At 43.7% G+C, this 18,300-nt stretch overlaps 1 protein-coding gene across 1 annotated transcript in view; it reads right to left on the bottom strand.

Moving 5' to 3' along the window:
- NCOA1 (nuclear receptor coactivator 1) overlaps positions 1–16,464 on the bottom strand; it is a 641,218-nt gene extending 624,754 nt beyond the window's left edge. Inside the window, exon 1 of the mRNA XM_089688167.1 lies at positions 16,039–16,464. The gene's annotated coding sequence lies outside the window, so the exon portion shown is untranslated. The remainder of the gene's footprint in view (positions 1–16,038) is intronic.
- Between the last annotated feature and the right edge of the window lie 1,836 nt (positions 16,465–18,300).

An 18,300-nucleotide genomic window follows, 5' to 3' on the forward strand; every position in this document is an offset into this window, starting at 1 on the left:
ACTCCAGATCGTTGTGCAGGTCTGATCTGCAACTACAGGAAACGTTTGGTTGAGGTTATTGCTGCCAAAGGAGGGTCAACCAGTTATTAAGTCCAAAGGTTCACATACTTTTTCCTCCCTGCACTGTGAATGTTTACATGTTATGTGCAATTAAACCATGGCAACATCTAATGTTTGTGTAGTATTATGTTCAGCAGACTATGTTCTTCTATTGTTGTGACTTAGATGACGTTCAGAGCACATTTTATGCCCAATTCATGCAAAACTCCACGTAATCCCAAGGGGTTCACATACTTTTTCTTGCAACTGTATGTGTGTATGTGTGTATATATATATATATGTGTCTGTGTGTGTATGTATATATATGTGTATGTATGTGTATGTATATGTATGTGTATGTATATATATATGTAAGTATGTACTGTATATATTTATGTATGTATATGTACTGTATATATATGTATGTATGTATGTATGTGTATATGTATGTATGTTTATATGTATGTATGTGTACTGTATATATGTATGTATGTATATGTATGTGTATGTAAATATATGTATGTATGTGTGTATGTATGTATGTGTATATGTATGTATGTGTACTGTATATATATATGTGTGTATGTATATATATATATATATATATATATATAAAAGTTAGAACTTCTGGAAGTTTACAGGGCAAGAGGGACCGAGAGGTTTGGGGGCAGCTGGGAGGTATGCCAAACTTTTTTGAAGCCATGACGTCATCCAGGGGTTAGCTGTACCCAACTAAAGCAAACATTTCGGGAATTGAGTTTGCTGACCGTCGCATTTGGCGCTCGCACACATATACTGGGTAGGTCCAGAGCGACGCACAGAGGGCCTCTCTTTTTGCGCGGGATTCGCTGATGAGAGCCAGATGGAAAAAGCAGCTTGGGAGAGCCGGTGGGCAGATGCTGTGTAGGAGTGTGCACATCCCTGTCCAGAGTGCTTCCATGTCATATCCCATTCATGGTCCAGAGATGCTGAGAAAATAACTGCATGACCAAAAACGGGTCCTTTTACAAGCAATTCTAATTTCTAGAAATATCCGGTTCTGAACTTGCCAGTGTAAATAAAAAGTGTCTATTGCAGTCAGAAGCTCTTATATAACAGCGGAATATTCAGTCTTAAATTCGCACCAGGTAAATGTTGGTTCTTGGCTGTGTTCACAAACGTCTGACACAGATCAGCTCCCTGCTGCAGCCTCTCATCTTATGACTTGCTACAAAGTTACATTGCTTCCTCTCTGGAGACACAAGAGGGAGTGAATTAATACTGACTACTGGCTCTATATCAAGTAGTGAAAGACTTGACCTGTGTGAGACCTGCAAAGCATTCTGGGAATTGTGAGAACTCTCAGCTACCCCCCCAAGGCTGCTCCTTCCTTTGATGTCTCAAGAAGTGAGCCTGATTTTGCACAATCCAGCTTTAGTAAATAAACCCCATAGTGTTTCATGATATGCCGTGCAGTACAGTAGCTGCTGGAGGGACTGATGGGGAGATTTCAGATTCCTGAGGTTTCCTGTGGTCCAGTTTCTCACCCATCTGTCTCCACATGGTATCCCTGACCTGCATACTCTACAGAAGTATACCAGAAAAACTGAAACTCTTAGGCTCTGTTCACACAATGCACTTTTTAAGTACTTTTTGCAGAAAACTACAGTCAATTTAGCATGGTTTCCTAGGGAACATGTTCACATCTGTGCTTTCTTGAGCTGCTGCATTTTTGGAAAGGGTCAGGGAGTTTTTTTAAAAGCAAAAAGCAGCATTTTTGCTACAATAGAGTTCAATGGAGAAGCTGCTGAAATGCATGGTAGTGCGTTTTTGCACGTTTTTGGCGCGTTTTGGATTTTTATTCTGGCCAGCAACAAAACAAATTCCACTTTTAACAAAAAAAAAAAAAGAGCTGAACAAAATACAAAACGTGGTAAAAACGCATAAAACATGCATGTAGAAAAACGCAGAATGAAACAGACAAAAAGCAAACTGCATAGGTGTGAACGGAGACTTAGAGGTGTATTGATTAAAAAATTAGCAAAACCGCATATGCATTCATTCTGTGCGAAGGCTGGTATCATTGAAGGTTACCAGGCTATTTTCTATCCAGGTTGGATGTATTTCAGCCACGAGAACAGTCTGAATCAGCAAAATGCTGCATTATGGTCACTAGATGGAGCTGATGATAATGGGAAATTTGCTAGGATCATCCACTCCCTCTAGAGGCCATAACACGCAACTTTCCTGATTCAAGCTAGTTTTATAAATGAAGAACATCTAATCTGGAAAGAAAATAGCTTAGTAATATTTGATTTTTTTTCCCCACACTTGCACAGAGGTTTTTCAGGACGAATAGCTCTAATTGTATTTTTCTTAGTAAAAAGACATTCCTTAGTACCTACCTTCAATTGGACCTAAAGGTTTTTATTGCTGTGTCTGTCCCCACCAGTGAGATCTTCTCTCACTTCTTGCCCCATTGACAACTACACTATATTGCCAAAAGTATTGGGCCAGCCCTCCAAATCATTGGATTCAGGTGTTCCAATCCCCTCCATGGACACAGGTGTATACAATCAAGCCCCTAGGCATGCAGACTGCTTCTACAAACATTGGTGAAAGAATGGGTCCCTCTCAGGAGCTCAGTGACTCCAAGCGTGGTCCCGTGATAGGTTGCCACCTGTGCAATAAGTCCATCCGTGACATTTCCTGGCTACTAAATATTCCACGGTCAACTGGAAAAATCCGTATGTAAATGGCTAGAAAACTGGCTAAAAGATTGTATTCAAAGAGTAGTGGTTCATACTCTGAATGGTTTCGGGGTGTCAGTGGGGTACCCCAAGGTTCAGTGTTGGGACCCTTACTTGCACAGACTGCAGGGATCAGGAGTATGTATATAGCACCCTCCAAGTTAGCTAGAGGGAGCAAGATACAGTAATTATTTTATTTTGTTTGATTCTGATCAGCGGCCTAGTGCAATAGCCAGAGGGTCACATTTGGGTCAGGGCTGAGAGGGCCCTTGTAAATAAGACACTGGGGGAAAGGGAACACGTGGTCCATGTGACCTCAAGATAAACATATCATCAGATGTTCCCTTTTTTTCCTAGTATCTCACCCTTTCAGCCCTTACAACCCCACCAGTCCCCACTCTAGCTCCTCTTGTTTCTGGGGAACTGGTCCGGTTGTAAGAAGAAGGACCATTTTTAGGTCTGAAGGAGATCCCCAGACCTAACTTTACCCCAAGTAAAACATAACTGAGATCTTTTAAAGAAATAAGAGTTGTAAAAGTGTCCCTGTAAACGTGATACTAGTAGAAAGGGAGCATATGATCCATATGACCTCAGGAAGAAGCATAATAGAGTCTCTTTAAATCAGATGAATTTCAAGAGTACACACATTATCAACACATCATCAACAAAATTATCAAAGGGTTATGTAGGGAAGGTAGGGGAGCAGTTGAGGAGCTGGTTCAGCACACACATTAATTAGGTGCATCCAGAAGAGGAGAGAACTTTGATGTACAAAGAGAAGGGGGCTGTGGTAGAAATTGACTTTTCCTGAAGCAGTCATATTGGAAAAGGCACATGTAAGTGAATAGAAATAATTTTATGGAAAGGAACGTGAGGCCAGGAAAAGTGATCTGCTAGATGCTGATGCAGCAGTACCGTAGAGATGATAAATGCAGCTTTGAGCTTCAGAGCTTGCACTCTAACAAGCATGCATTTCAGTAGGCGAGATGGTTATCAGCAGGAGCGGACTGACCATTCGAGCACTGCCCGAGGGCCCGGGGTCAGTAGGGGGCCCCATGAAATGCCCCTGGTACCTTTTTTATAGGCTTTTTTGAGTGTGTGCAAGGACACAGGGGCCCCATGATTCCCTATTGCCTGGGGGCCTCATGAGTTGTCAGTCCGCCCCTGGTTATTAGTTCAGCTTGGACACATTGATGCACTATCACTTATATAAATTTTACAACAAAAAAAGCAGGATTTTCATGGCATTACCGATGATAGGTGTGCATGTGACCCCAACAGCTTGCAATCTATGGGCACACAATGGATGAAGGCTGGCCAAGTGCCAGTTCACTTTGACCACACTCCTACACTGAGCTCTCCCGAAGACTATGAAAATATGAAACTTTCAAAACACAAAAAGCAGGATTTGCACCTCATTAACAATGACAGGGATCCTCTGCATGCATTTACCTCTAAGAAAGTGCAATCTACAGGCAGGGGCGGACTGACCATTTGGAAACTCAGGCACTGCCCGAGGGCACGGGGTCAGTAGGGGGCCCCATGAGATGCCCCTGGTACCTTTTTCATAGGCTTTTTTGAGTTTGGGCAAGGACACAGGGGCCCCATGATCCCCTATTGCTCGGGGCCCCATGAGTTGTCAGTCTGCCCTTGTCTACAGGTATGCATCAGCAAGGTGGCCAGGTGTCAGTTCCCCTTCTACTCACTGCTGCACTTAGTCCTCCGCAAACCTCTAAAAATATGAAACTTTTAAAAGAAGCAGCATTTTCATGGCATTAGAAGATGTATGTAGGGCGCATCAATGGAGAATGCCGTGGATGAAGGAATATCAGTCAGTAATGGATGATGAACTGGAACACTGGAACACTGGGCAGCACTTCCAGGAGCTAAAGCAGACTCTGTGTGTGGAGGAGGATGAGACAAGAAGGCGCTTCTAAGTGCAGTATATAAATTCACGTTAATGACAACGGTTAAAAACACTTACAAAATCACAGTGAGAACAGGCTCTGTATATTCCATCATGATGCGGGGGCTCTATCCACCATGCTGTTCCAACCAGCAGCTGCAGGGGGAGCTGAAGATGGAATGGCAAAGATGGCTGCCGCTATTCCGGGGTCACTGGGATGCACGCTGAAGCGCATGTTATCCAGGGGAACACAGACTGGAAGTGATGTGGGCGTGGACCGGTGACGCGTTTCAAGACCGATGCAGAAAGCACAGAAGAGCTGAATAAATAGGGTGGAGGGGCGGGGAAGGGGTGGCCTGAGGGGATGGGGGTTAATGCCCTCTGAAGACCAAAAACGAATGTGGACAGAGTGGGAACAATGTGAGATCCAGAAAGGGGGAAAAAACTGTTAAAAAATGAAAATATACAAATGAGAGATAAAAAATAAAAATGTAATAAAAAGCGGCACAAGAATGTGCAGGGAAAAAAATTATATATATTGAGGAAAATAAGAATTATAAAAATAAAGATGAAACATGTGCAAAGGATGTGTAGGACATGAAGGGATGAGGAAAAAACAGGGAGTAGGAAAAAAAGGGGGAGGTGTTTGTGAGCTGGCTGCTGCAGAACAGTGGTGAGAGACCCCAGTAGGCTGCATGTAAATCACTGAGCAGCATGAGTATAATAGATATAAATTATAAAATACATAAAGAGTACATAGTGTATAGGAGAAATGAATTAATAATAGATAGATAATACATGATATATGAACCAAGCTAGGTAGATGAATTAGTACATCCATGATAAATAAATAAATAAGTGAATGAATGAACAAGTGAATAAATGCCTAATTCTGTGCACCACTACTGAGAACTGTGGTGCATAACAATTGGGTACATTCTGGTAAAAAAAAAATTAAAAAAATTGTATCTAAAGACAAGCAAGGGTATATATTTGCACACGCTGTGCACACATACGCAGGTGGGAACTAAAAAGGGTATAGGTAATAATGAGATAATGTAACAGAATGTAACAGATATGTTGGTCCCATGTGAGGGGGACAAATCAATGTAGTGAAAAGATATGGAGGTAATGAGTAATGGTGGTTCTATAAAATGGTATGGATCTCAATATCCTCATTCAAACCCACGGGTGATAGTATGTTCAGTACATAAATCCATTACGTTCCCCTACGACATAGTCGGTGAAATCTCTTAGCTTTAGGAAGGTCAGTAGGCATGGCCTCGATGACCCAGACTTTTAGACCTTTGGTGGATTTTTTATGCTGTTCTAGAAAATGTTGGGGGACGCTATGTTTGTCAATGCCGTCTTAAGGCGGCGATGCTCCCCGTTTGCATAGAGTGCTGATGGTGCTGCCTACATAATATAGGCCATAGGGGCATGCCACACAGTAAACCACAAACTCTGAAGAACATGTGTGGAATGCAGTCATTTTGTATGTTTTGCCTTTGATGTTGAACTCTTTTTGACCATGTTGGACAAATGCGCATTTTAGACAAAGTGGTTTGTTGCATCGATACATGCTAGAGATGGAGAATAATCACAGGGGGACAGTGTCTGACTTAACGGGTTTTAGTTTACTAGTTTGTTTTTAATATTGCAGGCTTTTGGGTAAGCAAACCTGGGTTTGGTGAGTATGTTGTTGAGCAGATGTGGATCTTGTAACAGTATGGACCAGTGTTTCCGCATATTTTCCATATGTGTATGACAACTATGGAATTGGGTGGTAAATCTGATAGTGGGATTGTTGCCTCCAGGGTGAAGACGTGTGGTGTTGGGACCTGTATTGTATATTATAGCTCATTATCCAACAGAGGGACAATAAATATAAGCAATTAGTCCATCAAGTACAAATCATTTCCCAAGATATCATGGATATCACTTCTCAACTACCAGCCAGATGGCTCATTACTTTTTAAAAACGAATAAACATAAAGAAGACCTCCTTATTAAAACTAAATTAGGTAAATTCCACAGGGATTTACACTATTACAACCACAACAATGTATTCTCTTGGAAAAAACATATCTCCCACTTTATCCCCTCGCTCATGTCGCTCACTAACCTTTCTCCACCACCTCAAACCCTGGTTCTCAGCATCATAGACGTACACCCTCCTTCCATCCATTACCACCTAGGACAAAGCAGCCTGGCGCCACCCAACCACTTCATTCATCATCTAGCACAATTCACTCCAATCATAAGGATCAGAACAAAAATCATCACAACAACAGGATCGATCCGCAACATACACGCCCCAACCATATACATAACACCACTTCCTCCTCCGTTAGTATGCGCCCAACCATCTCCAGGGGTGCCATCACCTTCATTGGGCCATCAACCAATACTTCTCAGCAATCATCCCTTCATGCCAAACATAGTCTTCAGACACCCCCCCTCCTTCATTCCCCCAATTCCAACATTCCCTCCATTTCCTCTGGTACCAATGCATATAACACCACCATCTGCCAGACGAACGCTATACCCTATTCTCACATTCTCCCATCATCCAATAGATCTGTCTCCACCACTTCATCCCCTATCATGAAGACTAATTCTCACACTAACACTAACACACTAACACCATTCCTAGTTCTGGCCCTTCTGTCCCCACGGTGTCTTTATTTTAGGTGTTTTTTAGGACCCAGCCTCCTCCCCCACAGACCTCCCAAAAGAACTTGCCGCAGAGGAGGCCGACCCAAGCTCTAACTTTGTATAACATGCCCATTTGTCCAACATGGTCAAAAAAATATCAACATCAAAGGCAAAACATACAAGATGACTGGATTCCACACATGTTCCTCAGAGTTTGTGGTTTACTGTCTGGCATGCCCCTGTGGCCTATATTATGTAGGCAGAACCATCCGCATTCTACGCAAACGTTTTGGGGAGCATCGCCGCCTTATCAAAGACGGCATTGACAAACTTAGTGTACCCTGTCATTTTCTAGAACAGCATAAAAAATCCACCAAAAAAAAAATCTACATTTAAGGAACAGAATCTTACCGCCCCTGAACAAGCAGCTCTAAATACCCTCACTGCTAACACCAATATAGTCGTAAAATCTGCTAACAAAGGAGGTAGTTTAGTTGTCCTCAATAGAACAGACTATTTTACTGAAGCGTCACGTCTATTATCTGATATACACACTTATATTAGACTTAAAGGCGACAAACTAGCGCCCAGTAAACTAAAACCTATTAAGTCATACACTGTCCCCCTGTTATTCTCCATCTCTGGCACTATCGATGCAACAAACCACTTTGTCTAACATGCCCATTTGTCCAACATGGTCAAAAAAATGTCAACATCAAAGGCAAAACATGCAAGATGACTGCATTCCACACATGTTCCTCCCAGAGTTTGTGGTTTACTGTCTGGCATGCCCCTGTGGCCTATATTATGTAGGCAGAACCATCCGCACTCTACGCAAACATTTTGGGGAGCATCGCCGCCTTATCAAAGACGGCATTGACAAACTTAGTGTCCCCTGTCATTTTCTAGAACAGCATAAAAAATCCACCAAAGGTCTAGGTCATCGAGGCCATGCCTACTGACCTTCCTAAAGCTGAGAGATTTCAGCAACTATGTCGTAGGGAAAAGTATTGAATTCATGTACTGGACGTACTATCACCTGGGGGTTTGAATGAGGATATTGAGATTCATACCAGTTTATAGAACCACCATTACTCATTACCTCCATATCTTTTCACTACATTGATATGTTCCCCTCACATGGGACCAACCTATCTGTTACATTATCTCATTATTACCTATAACCTTTTTAGTTCCCATCTGCATACAGTATGTATGCACAGCATGTGCAAATATATACCCTTGCTTGTCTTTAGATACAATTTTTTTTTTTTTTGCAGAATGTACCCAATTGTTATGCACCACAGTTCTTAGTAGTGGTGCAAAAAATTCGGCATTTATTCACTTGTTCATTCATTTACTTATTTATTTATTTATCATGAATGTACTAATTCATCTACCTAGCTTGGATCATATATCATGTATTATCTATTAAGCTTATCTATTACTCATTCATTTCTCCTATACACTATGTACTCTTTATGTATTTTGCAATTTATATCTATTATACTCATGCTGCTCAGTGATTTACATTCAGCCTACTGGGGTCTCTCACCACTGTTCTGCGGCAGCCAGCTCACAAACACCTCCCCCTTTTTTTCCCCCTTCCCCATTTTTTTCCTCATCCCTTCACGTCCTACATCCCTTGCACATTTTTCATCTTAATTTTTATAATTCTTATTTTCCTCAATATATATACATTTTTTTCCTGCACATTCTTGTGCCGCTTTTTATTACATTTTTATTTTTTATCTCTTATTTGTATATTTAAATTTTTTTTTAAATTTTTCCCCCTTCCTGGATCTCACATTGTTCCCACTCTATCCAGAATAGTTTTTGGTCTTCAAAGGGCATTAACCCCTGTCCCCTCAGGCCACCCCTTCCCCGCCCCTCCACCCTATTTATTTGGCTCTTCTGCGCTCTCTGCATCGGTCTTGAAGAAGGAGCTCTGCGCATGTTCCGAAACGCGTGACCGGTGTAAGCTCATGTCACTTTCGGTCTGTGTTCCCCTGGACAGCATGCGTTCCAGCAATCCCGGAGTAGCGGCGGCCATCTTTGTCATTCCACAGTGTTGCAGTGATCACAGAGTGCTCACAGTTTAATTCGTAGTACATATGTGCACTATAAGAAATTATTTTATTTTATTATAAAAGTTTTTTTTGGCACATTTTTTTAAGTGGTTTGAGTTTTGCACTGAGTGATTATTCCTTTATATAAAGGCAATACACTAGAGTATTTATTTCTTTATTTTGAGGTTCTTACTGGATGAAATAGGAGTCAATCCTTCTTATTGGATGAAAAAGTTTGGAAATTTGGGACCTTTTTGAACACTGGACTTTTTTTGGACACTTTTTGGGACTTTTGAGATTTTATTGGACACTTTATGGTCTAATTGTATTGTAATATATCACAAAAAGGTTATATTATATGATCTTTGTCATTCCATCTGCAGCTGCTAGTTGGCGCAGCAGGGTGGATAGAGCCCCCGCATCATGACGGAATATACAGAGCCTGTTTACACTGCGATTTTGTAAGTATTTTTAACCATTGTCATTAAAGTGAATTAGGATATACTGCACTTAGAAGCACCTTCTTGTCTCATCCTTCTCTATTTTCATAGCATTAATGACTCAAAAATTGACCCAAAAAATCTACAGGCTTGTATCAGAGGAAGTGTCAGGAATGGACTTGCCAATAACGGTGGGACTCACCTGCCTTGTGGGCTGCAGTGCCAGGGCTGGCCAGCGGGTGCTCTCAGCAATCAGAGATTCACCCCTGCAGTCAGCCAAAACACCTGAAGCTGATTGCAGGGGTTGTTTTTAAAGGATGGCCAGACTCACAGTCAGGGCCTTGGTGTGTGTTTTTCCATGGGCCCCTGTATCTTGTAACCTGCATTCCTGTTCCTGTTCCTGTTCCTGCCTGACTTGTTGCCGACCCTGACCATTCTCTCCGCCTGCTCCTCCTGTACCTACCTGCCCGATAGTTATCGACCCGGCCTGCCTGACTACGTTGTGCTCTATATGTGTATGTACCTGGGTATCTGTATCAGTTTAGGTTTGGGTTTTGTTTCACCTTGTTGTATGTATTTGTGTTAGCTTGGGGTTTGGTGCACTGCGTTTATATTTGTATTGTTAGTCTCAATAAATTATATTATTTACTATATCTGAAGCCTACGTTTCCCTGTGGCAGTCCACACACTTCTGGTCACACCCGCATCCCTGACAGGAAGACAGCAGGGTATTGGTTCATAAGTTCACAAGCTCTCCCAAAGCCTATAAAATATGCAACTTTTCTGACAAAAGATTCAGGATTTGAATGTCAGGAACAATGATGGAGTTTCTCTACATGCTCTTAACCCCAAGAGCTTCCAATATAAGGACATGCATTGAAGGAAGGCAGCTGGGTACCAGTTCACCTTGGACACACTGGTGCACTGAGCTTTCCTAAACCCTATAAAAATATGAAACTTTTACAGCAAACGGAGAAGCATTAATAATGATGAGGAATCTCTGTGTGCCCCCAAGAGTTTGTGAGTTATGGGCATGAGTCAGAGGATGGTGGCCACTTCACCTTGGACATACTGGTGCATTGAGCTCTGCTAAAGCCTATAAAAATATGAAATTCTACAACAAAAGGAGAAGCATTTGCATGGCATTAATGATGGCAGAGAACCTTGTCTTTGACCCCAAGAGCTTGTAATCTATGGGCAGGGAGGCGGCTGAGTATCAGTTCACCTTGGAGATGCTGGAACACTGAACTCTACTAAATGCTATAAAAATATAAAACTTCAACAACAAAAGAAGCAGCATTTTGGTTTTAATGATGGTGGGGAACTTCTGCATGCCTTTGACCTAAAGAGCTTGCAACTTAAGGGCAGGAAGGCAGATGGTACTAGTTCATGTGACATGCTGGTGCACTGAGCCAGGGGCATACTGACCATTTGGAAACTTAGGCACTGCCCGAGGGCCCGGGGCCAGTAGGGGGCCCCATGAGATGCCCCTGGTACCCTTTGTCATAGGCTTTTTTGAGTTTGGGTAAGGACACAGGGGCCCCATGATCCCCTATTGCCCGGGGGCCCCATGAGTTGTCAGTCCGCCCCTGCACTGAGCTCTACTAAAGGCTATACAAATATAAAACTTTCACAACAAAAGAAGCAGCCTTTGCATTGCATTGATGATGGCGGAGAACATCTGCTTGCCTTCAACCCCAAGAGCTTGCAATCTAATGGGCAAGAAGGCACCTGAGTATCAGTACACCTTGGACATTCTGGTGCATTGAGCTCTACTAAAGACTATAAAAATATAAAACTTTATAGCAACTTTATAACAACAAAAGAAGCAGCATTTGATTGGTGTTAATGATGGTGGGGAACTTCTGCATGGCTTTGACCTCAAGAGCTTGCAATCTATGGGCAGGAAGGAGGCTGGGTACCAATCTCACCTTAACATGCTGGTGCACTGAGCTCTACAATAACTTTTAAAAAAGAAAAAGACACATCATTTGCATGGTGCTAAGGATGGCAGAGAAGCTATGCTTGCCTTTGACCCAAAGAGCTTGTAATCTATGGGCAGGGAGGCAGATGGTCCTAGTTCACTTTGACATGCTGGTGCATTGAGCTCTACTAAAGCCTATAAAAATATGAAACTTTCACAGCAAAAGAAGCAGCATTTGCATGGCAGAGAACCTCTACATGCCTTCGAACCCAAGAGCTGGCAACCTATGGGCAGGAAGACGGCTAGGCACCAGTTCACCTAAGTTCACCTTGGAGACACACTGCAGCACCAAGCTCTCCCGAAGCCTAAAGAAATATGAAACTTTTCCAACAAAAGAAGCAGCATTTGCATGGCATTATTGATGGGGGAGAATCTCTGCTTGCCTTGAACCGCAAGAGCTTGCAATCTATGGGGGGGGGGGGGGGTTAAGGCAACTGGGTACTAGTTCACCCAGACATGCTGGTGCACTAAACTCTACTAAAGCCTATAAAAATATTAAACTTTTAAACAAAAGAAGCAGCATTTTCATGGTGTTAATGATGGCAAAGAACCTCTGCTTGCCTTTGAACCTCAAAAGCTTGCAATCTATGGGCAGGAAGGCAGATGGGTGACAGATAACAAGTTCACCTTGGACACACTGCAGCAAAGAGCTCTCCCAAAGCCTAAAGAAATACGAAACTTTTACAACAATAGAAGCAGCATTTGCATCACGTAATTGATGGCGGAGAACCTCTGCTTGAATTTGAAACCAAGACCTTGCAATCTATGAGCAGGAAGACTGCTGGGTACCAGTTCACAAGTTCACCTTGGAAACACCGCAGCACTGAGCTCTCCCAAAACCTTAAAAAAAAAAAAAAAAACTTTCACAATACAAAAACGGATTTGCATGACAGGAATTTTGACTCAAAGAGCTTGCAATCTATAGGCATGCATCAAAGGAAGGCAGCTGGGTACCAGTTCACAAGCTATCCCAAATCCTATAAAAATGTGAAACTTTTATGACAAAAGAAGCAGGATTTGATACACCATTAACAACAATGGGGACTCTCATTGACCACAGGAGCTTTCAATCTAAGGGCATGCATTGGGGGAAGGCAGCCGGGTAGCAGTTTACAAGTTCACCTTGGACACACTGCAGCACTGAGCTTTCCCAAAGCCAAAAGAAATCTGAAACTTTCACAGCACAAAACCGGCCTTGCACGGCATTAACAACGACAGGAATTTTGACCCAAAGAGCTTGCAATCTATAGGCATGCATCAGAGATATGCAGCTGGGTACCAGTTTACAAGCTCTCCCAAAGCCTATAAAAATGTGAAACTTTAAGACAAAAGAAGCAGGATCCGATACACCATTAACAACAATGGAGAGTCTCTTAGTGCTTTTGACCCCAAGAGCTTGCAATCTAAGGGTACGCATTGGAGAATGGTGGCAGGGTACCAGTTCACAAGTTCACCTTGGATACACTGCAGCACTGAGCTCTCCCAAAGCCTACAGAAAAAGGAAATTTTAACAACAAAAGAAGCAGCATTTGTATGGTGTTATTGATGGCACAGAACCTCTGCTTGGCTTTGAACCACAAGGGCTGGCAATCTATTGCAGGCAGGTAGCTGGGCAGGGGCGGACTGACAACTCATGAGGCCCCCGGGCAATAGGGGATCATGGTGCCCCTGTGTCCTCGCCCACACTCAAACCACACCCAAAAAAGGCTATGAAAGGTACCAGGGGCATCTCATAGGGCCCCCTGCTGACCCTGGGCCCTTGGGCAGTGCCCGAGTTCCCAAATGGTCAGTCCGCCCCTGTGGCTGGGTATCAGTTCACCTTGACTTGCTGGTGCACTGAGCTCTACTAAAGCATATAAAAAACTTCTCTAACAAAAGAAGCAGCATTTGCATGGTGTTAATGGTGGCAAAGAACCCCTGCTTGCTGTCGAACCCAAGAGCTTGCAATCTATGGGCAGGAAGGCAGCTGGGTACCAGTTCACAAGTTCACCTTGGACACACTGCAGCACAAACTCTCCCAAAGCCTACAGAAATATGAAAGTTCCACAACACAAAACAGGGTTTAACAACGACAGGAATTTTGATCCAAAGAGCTTGCAATCTATAGGCATGCATCAGAGATATGCAGCTGAGTACCAGTTCACAAGCTCTCCCAAAAGCCTATAAAAATGTGAAACTTTTATGACAGGATTCAGTACACCAAAAACAACAATGGGGACTCTTTGCATGCTTTTGACCCCAAGAGCTTGCAATCTAAGGGCATGCATTGGAGTGAGGGGGTTGGGTACCAGCTCACAAGTTCACCTTGGGCACACTGCAGCACCAAGCTCTTCCCAAGCCTTTAAAAATATGAAACTTTTACAACAAAAAGGGTTGGCACGTTGCTGGTAATGAAAGGGAGTGTCTGTGTGCTTTTGACCTCAAGAGCTTGCAATCTACAGGCATGCATCGGAGAAAGGGCGGATGGGTACCAGTTCACAAGCTCTCCCAAAAGCCTATAAAAATTTGAAACTTTTATGACAGGATTCAATACACCATAAACAACAATGGGGACTCTCTGTGTGCTTTTGACCCCAAGAGCTTGCAATCTAAGGGCATGCATTGGAGTGAGGCAGTTGGGTACCAGCTCACAAGTTCACCTTGGACACACTGTAGCACCAACTCTCCCAAAACTTACAGAAATATGAAACTTCCACAACAAAAAACGGGTTTTAACAACGACAGGAATTTTGATCCAAAAGCTTGCAATCTAAGGGCATGCATTGGAGATATGCAGCTGAGTACCAGTTCACAAGCTCTCCCAAAATCCTATAAAAATGTGAAACTTTTATGATACGATTCATTTCACCATAAACAACAGTGAGGACCCCTCTGTGGGCTTTTGACCCCAAGAGCTTGCAATCTAAGGGCATGCATTGGAGTGAGGCAGTTGGGTACCAGCTCACAAGTTCACCTTGGACACACTGCAGCACCAACTCTCCCAAAGCCTACAGAAATATGAAACTTCCACAACACAAAAACGGGTTTTAACAACAACAGGAATTTTGATCCAAAGAGCTTGCAATCTAAGGGCATGCATTGGAGTGAGGGGGTTGGGTACCAGCTCACAAGTTCACCTTGGGCACACTGCAGCACCAAGCTCTTCCAAGCCTTTACAAATATGAAACTTTTACAACAAAAAGGGTTGGCACGTTGCTGGTAATGAAGGGGAGTGTCTGCGTGCTTTTGACCTCAAGAGCTTGCAATCTACAGGCATGCACCGGAGAAAGGCGGATGGGTACCAGTTCACAAGCTCTTCCCAAAAGCCTATAAAAATTTGAAACTTTTATGACAGGATTCAATACACCATAAACACAGTGGGGACTCTCTGCATGCTTTTGACCCCAAGAGCTTGCAATCTAAGGGCATGCATTGGAGTGAGGCGGTTGGGTGCCAGCTCACAAGTTCACCTTGGACACACTGCAGCACCAACTCTCCCAAAACCTACAGAAATATGAAACTTCCACAACAAAAAACGGGTTTTAACAACGACAGGAATTTTGATCCAAAAGCTTGCAATCTAAGGGCATGCATTGGAGATATACAGCTGAGTACCAGTTCACAAGCTCTCCCAAAATCCTATAAAAATGTGAAACTTTTATGATACGATTCATTTCACCATAAACAACAGTGAGGACTATCTGTGGGCTTTTGACCCCAAGAGCTTGCAATCTAAGGGCATGCTTTGGGAGGGAGGTGGTTGGGTACCAGCTCACAAGTTCACCTTGGACACACTGCAGCACCAACTCTCCCAAAACCTACAGAAATATGAAACTTCCACAACAAAAAACGGGTTTTAACAACGACAGGAATTTTGACCCCAAGAGCTTGCAATCTAAGGGCATGCATTGGAGTAAGGGGGTTGGGTACCAGCTCACAAGTTCACCTTGGGCACACTGCAGCACCAAGCTCTTCCCAAGCCTTTAAAAATATGAAACTTTTACAACAAAAAGGGTTGGCACGTTGCTGGTAATGACGGGGAGTGTCTGCGTGCTTTTGACCTCAAGAGCTTGCAATCTACAGACATGCATCGGAGAAAGGGCGGATGGGTACCAGTTCACAAGTTCACCTTGAACGTACTAGCACGCTGATTTTTTTTTTTTTTTCCTACAGCCAACCGCCACCCCACCCCCACCCCTTTTTCCCCGCACACAGCCGTCCCACCCCGTCTCACCTGATCATAATAAGGTACGGTGGAGACGGCAGTGTCCGGTAATCAAACAGTCGGTTCTCTGATTGCCATCCTCAGTAGAGGCATCTACATTAAGCCCCCCGGTTTGATACGCTTCTGTCTCTGCTGATTCCCACACTGTCTGATTCCTACATCCCAGACTGTCTCGATTGCACTGCTGTCCTCAATCCCGACTCCGGTCCTCTTTAAGATCTGTGCATTCGGCGGCGCTGGCTTGGAGTGTGCAATTATCTATCATCGCGTGGGTCTTTGCGATTGCCCAGGTAGCACTCCCCCCCCTTGGACTTAACGCAGGCAGGCACGCTGCATGGAGGTTGTACGGTGGGCTCAGCGTCTGGTCTATTACACAGCAATTTTCTCAGCCAAGCTGAGCTTCTGCGTTTTTTTTTTTCCCCACGCGTCTCCCTGTATCCGACTGTCTGTGTTTATCTTTAATCCTATGTCTCCCCTTATAGGTCTGTGTCTCTGTGATGTACAGAGTTCTATACGACCGACTGCTGTCTCTGATGCTCTGTCTCCCCCTATAGGCCCGCGCGCCGCTGATGGCGATGTGCTTAAAGAGCTTTATGTTATGTCTAGACCATGCTGAGCTCTGTTTACCGAGCCTGTTTGCTTGCTTTCCACCCAAACTCAAGTGTCCCTGAAGATCTCCAAATAACGAAAAAAAGCCAATAATTACCGGCAGCGCGCCTAATTAAAAAAATGGAATAACGTGTAAATCAAAACAAAATAAACCATGACATAAGAGACATTATCTCGACGGGCAATCTAATAATCAATAAATCCACCGATGTGCATCACTCAGTACTCCAGGTGCAATCCCACCACTTACTGGACTGGAGCTCACTGCATCAAAATGAGCACCTGTTTTTTGGGGTAGGTTTTTATAATGCACTGATATACCAGCTTTTCTCAACCTTTTCACCCCAGAGGAACCCTTGAAATAATTATCAGGTCTCAGGGAACCTCTAGTAAGTGTAGTCTATCAAGGGTCATTGGGAAAATGCCCCTTACATTGGTGGTGGGAAGTGTGGAGAGCCCTTCACTTACAAGAGTGGCCAGAACAGGGGCGGATTGACCATTTGGAAACTCGGGCACCGCCCGAGGGCCCGGGGTCAGTAGGGGGCCCCATGAGATGCCCCGGGTACCTTTTTCATAGGCTTTTTTGAGTTTGGGCAAGGACACAGGGGCCCCATGATCCCCTATTGCCCGGGGGCCCCATGAGTTGTCTGTCCGCCCCTGGGCCAGAATGAACACTCTTGGCCTGTCAAGTGGTGTTAGATTTGGAACTATCCAGTCACCATCATACGGGAGGTCAGTAAGCCAAAGTACAAGGACCCGTTAGCAATCCCTGGAGGAACCCCAGGGTTCCACAGAACCCTGGTTGAAAATGGCTGTATTATACTATGAGGGGCCTCTTTTCTGTTTCCTAAGCATAGCAAATCTATGCTCACCAGCCACTTTATTTGGTCCACCTTGCTAGTGCCAAGAAAATATACCCCACGCCATTACACCACCACCACCAGCCTGAACCATTGATACAGGGCAGAATGGATCCATGCTTTCATGTTGCTTACACAAAATTCTGACCCTACCATCTGAATGTTGCAGCAACCAGTCTTACACCACCACCACCAAAACCACCACCAGCCTGAACCATTGATTCAAGGCAGGATGGATCCATGCTTTCATCTTGCTTACACAAAATTCTGACCCTACCATCTGAATGTTGCAGCAACCAGTCTTACACCACCACCACCAAAACCACCACCAGCCTGAACCATTGTTTCAAGGCAGGATAGATCCATGCTTTCATCTTGCTTACACAAAATTCTGACCCTACCATCTGAATGTTGCAGCAACCAGTCTTACACCACCACCACCACCAGCCTGAACCATTGATACAAGGCAGAATGGATCCATGCTTTCATGTTGCTTACACAAAATTCTGACCCTACCATCTGAATGTTGCAGCAACCAGTCATACACCACCACCACCACCAGCCTGAACCATTGATTCAAGGCAGGATGGATCCATACTTCCATGTTGCTTACACACAATTCTGACCCTACCATCTGAATGTCGCAGCAACCAGTCTGCCCATTCTCCCCTGACCTTTGACATCAATAAGGCATTTTTGTCCACACAACTGCTGCTCACTGGATATTTTTTCGTTTTCAGACCATTCTCTGTAAACTGTAGAGATGACTGTGCATGAAAATCCCAGTAGATCAGCCGTTTTT

The sequence above is a fragment of the Staurois parvus genome, unplaced genomic scaffold, assembly GCF_062004578.1.
Source record: "Staurois parvus isolate SC_StPar_1 unplaced genomic scaffold, SC_StPar_1.0 ptg000448l, whole genome shotgun sequence".
NCBI classification, from domain to species: domain Eukaryota; kingdom Metazoa; phylum Chordata; class Amphibia; order Anura; family Ranidae; genus Staurois; species Staurois parvus.